Source organism: Pecten maximus, chromosome 1, assembly GCF_902652985.1.
Source record: "Pecten maximus chromosome 1, xPecMax1.1, whole genome shotgun sequence".
In the NCBI taxonomy this organism is placed as follows: domain Eukaryota; kingdom Metazoa; phylum Mollusca; class Bivalvia; order Pectinida; family Pectinidae; genus Pecten; species Pecten maximus.
In genome coordinates this window covers 53,018,864-53,023,187 of record NC_047015.1, presented here as the reverse complement: position 1 = coordinate 53,023,187, position 4,324 = coordinate 53,018,864, and positions in this window count along the sequence as shown.

Below are 4,324 nucleotides of genomic sequence, written 5' to 3'. Positions count from 1 at the left end.
AACATACACATGCTGGATCATTAATACCATTAACTTGAAATAAATCATATTTTATGCTACTACAAACGTTCCATAACAATAACATCAGGTTGCGTTCAACATTGCTGTAGTTTTAAAACTGTTGATGGATGGCTGCTCTGTGCCTTTGATTTGCAAATTATTCCAAAATTTAATAGAAGACAGAATGAAAGATTGGTGAGAATTTGACAATAACAATTTCAAACGATATATATATATTACGTTCCCCAACTCTTGTTGTCAGCTTGTTTACGTCTGTCAGAGTACACCAATCACATACCTCTCATAATTATTGTATTACAGACAACATACTTTATGTATCCTCAAAAAGGTTTCTCCACTCAGTAAACAAAATTATTTCCTTCTTACCGATACATTATTTTTACATTTGATAAGTAAGTACAAATTTCTGTAACCAATACTTCAAGGGCTAAGCTATAGGCAAGTACTCCAGGGATGTATCATAAATACGCAGACAATGTTAGGATATCCTGAGACAAAAAATGTATAAAAGAAGCATAAAACCTAAATGGAAAAAGAAATCATGAATATGCGACACACATTTATATGCCTTATTTTCGTACATTTCCGATAATGAAAATGTTGATAACGTTATATTTTGATGTTAAAAATGACATTTTTCATAAACAAGAAAAATAAATTTAAACAATCTTTCAAGATATTTTAAAATACGTACACCATCTTAAAATCACCTTTAAAACTCTTTCAATTATGATTTTTTAAACAGCAGTAAACTAAGAAAATATTATTAGGGCAACTATTTGAAAAACTGATAAACAACCATGACTTTGAGGTTGAAGAAAGGAGGACAACTCTTTTTATTTTCCATAGAGTGGAAGATTAGGTTATTTAATTAGATATGGACCTCTTTGTTAACAAGAGGTCTATTGTCCTTAAAAGTCACGAGACTTTAACAGAACATAGTACCATTGTAGTATACATACGCAGTAGCAGTATAGTGGTACTGACAACAATTGAAATTGTGTAATATTGCAACTTGGCCATGGTGGACATCTTGGATTACTGAGGAACCCTAAAATCATGCAAGCAAGGTGAAGATGTTTGAAATGTTTGTGCAGAATTTAGGACCTACTTCAAAAAAATAACAACTTTGGGTCAAGACCATCTCAGGATCATTTTAAGACATTCTGACCTGTTTAAGACAGTTGTTGAAGAAAACCATGATTGTGTTATATTGTTCCAAATTGGTCATTGCGTTTGACATATCAAATATTAAACGGGGACAAAAATAACAACAATTATTCGGATTTCTTCGCTTAATACCCCCACCAATATCAAGCTCATTGGCACCAATAGAACAGCCCACCAATTCCCAGCTCAATGGCACGAATGGAACAAGAAACAAGTATAAAGTGTGTTTTTAAATCAAGATCGCGGCCATCTTGGATTTCTGACCGATCCGAAAAATAACCAAATAGGTTTGGAATAATCTCACAATCTTTACAGTAATGTGAAAACTGAAATTCCATGGTAAAACTTTAGGTTATAATATGCGTTGTTTAGTAAAACCATGATTGCGAATTCAACGGCAGCAGCTTAATTGGAATTTGAAATATCTCTTTCAAGATATTCAAACTTGGTCAGGACCACCTTAGGATCATTCCAGGCATATTTGAGCTGAATTCCGCTGGTGAAAATTGAGAAGTTGAAATGTGAAAAGTTTTAGGAAGGCGCACGACGAAACAAGATGACAATTCGAGTTATATGACCTCAAAGTCAAATGAACTGGGAAACGCAGGCTTGCATATTGCATAGACTGTTTATAACCTACATGTAATGCGTGTTAAATAGGTTTTGTTATATTTTTTGGTATTGATGTTATTGTTTGGATAAAACGATACATTATATATCACAAGAGGTATAACTGCACATTTAATTAAAACGTAGGCACATAATACGTGTCAATTCACCCCTTGGTTCATGGGTATTGACGCAGAAATATCATCAGTGTAAGGGAGATAACTCCGACAACCCAGACGCAACTATCTATACGAGCCGTGTCAATCTAGCCGGTGTTAAGGAGATAACTCTGGTGGAAATCATGAACAGTACTGTCCAAAACTCGTACGTGTGATGTTATATTTTTTGCAAGTGTCGAAAGTGGAATTATTCTACTTCCTGTAAAGCTATTTTTTCTGGTTTAGGTGCAGATTCGGGACTGGTCAGTTTGAAATCTCAAACCAAATACCAAGCTTATATTATGAAATATATATATGAAGACTGACACTATTCAATTCAACATGAATATACAAATTTTCGTGTACATTTCATGTTTGTAACCCTAAAAAAGTGGTTGTGTATAAAATAAACCCAAGCATGGCCCGGCTATTATGGTCTGCTACAATATACTTGAACATTATTAATAAACTATGATGGGGCCGTGTAACCGATACGCCAGAACACACGAACTTGTATGTGAATGGGGTTGTGTGGGTCTCCTGCTACATGTACAACCCGGGTGCTGTAAAACTCTGTCCACCTATTTCATTGAAATAGTGCTTCGAACATGGCCGTTAAAAATTGTATTAGAACAGACTGTAATTTGATATTTGTTCAAATTGTATATTATATATTATATAAAAATATTCAGAAAGTATTATTACAATAAACATATATTTTTTTTTATCTAAATAGAGCAAATGAGCTTTGTACACTTTGGATTTTTTTTTTATCCTTTTTGGGTTTGATGATATATGGTAAAATAAATCGCCGTTCAATGTCAACTGACTATTAATATTATCTCTTTCTCGACAGCAAAAACACGACAAAAATAAAACAAATTTAGAATCCCTAAGTGGTCTTTTGTACAAACATTAAAATTTCGTATTACCGCCACCTTCTATTCTCTGTGATTTTGGCGATATAACGAGTTTGGTGTTATATCAGATTTACCGCTTTAAACCCTACTAGTAATGATTATTTTTTTCTCCTTTTTATTTTACAACGTGTGCATTTTCCAAAAATCCTATCATGAATGGTGTAGTATTGATTTATTATCATTCCCTAAACTTATTGTATATTGTTACAATCCGCGTTATTCCTCTTCCATTATCATTACTACTGTTAGTCCATTTCAAAGATATTTCCAAAATCGTCTGTTACTTTATCACTAGGGTTATATCTGTGATATGACTGCACTTTTATTTAACTTGACTTTGAAAATAATAACAGCATGTACAAGAATTCAGGTATTTTTTGACAAGTTCAACCTATTTATTGCTTTGATTAACGGCTACAAATATTACTATTAATTCAAAAGACACAAATTTTCTGTTTTTATTGATGCTTGATATACATTATTCATGTTTACCAATTACACCAATTTAATCTATTTTTAAACACTGTGTATTACTTTTCAATTTAAGGAAAAATAAAAATCCACTAACAGTCGTTTTCTGCTGTTTGTTATACCCTATGCGATTACGTTAAGGGGGAAATACTGTCCGCCCAGCCGTCATCCAACAAATGTTGTTCTGCTTGGTAACTTTATATTTATTCACCGACTTATATGAAAAGTCAAGACATTTTTTTATCAAAGCACATAGTGCGTTAAAAAAATTAAGGTAATTAGTCCTTATGGTCAAGATCAAATCTTTTCACTGATTGACATTTTGTTATGACGCAATGAAGCAAAGTTTTTTTCTGAATTATACAGGGAGTCAACGGACTTATGGTCAAGGCTACTAAGTCAGAGGTCAAAAGTCACATTTTTTATGATTTTGGATGGAATGTTGACAAGGACCACGGGCCAGCTTACCAAAGATCAACGTCACTATCATAAGACAAGGTCATTTGGATCCGATTTTGATTCTGGCTCCTTTTTGTCCGAAATGTATTTAAGGTTGAAATAAAATGCATCAAAACTAAAACCTAAGTCCTATACCAATCCTTTCTCATTTTTGCCAAACAAAATTTTGAATTAGAACTATGGTCATGATGTCGTTATTCCAAACAAAATTTTGAATTAGAACTATGGTCATGATGTCGGTATTCCAAACAAAAGTTTGAGTTAGAATTATGGTTATGATGTCGGTATTACCTGTTGTTGTTTGTGTCACGGAACTATCAAAGATGGCTTCCCTTTGTTTACTGTTAATTACCTAATTCCTGTATTACATCTTCTGTCAGCTCAGGCTGAATTTCTGTGGATCATTTGAAATGATATAAACAAAAGATCAGTTACAATACAGTAATTTTTACTACATATTAACAATAAATGATAATATTTACAGGTAATTTGTACATAACAGGACAATACAAGGTC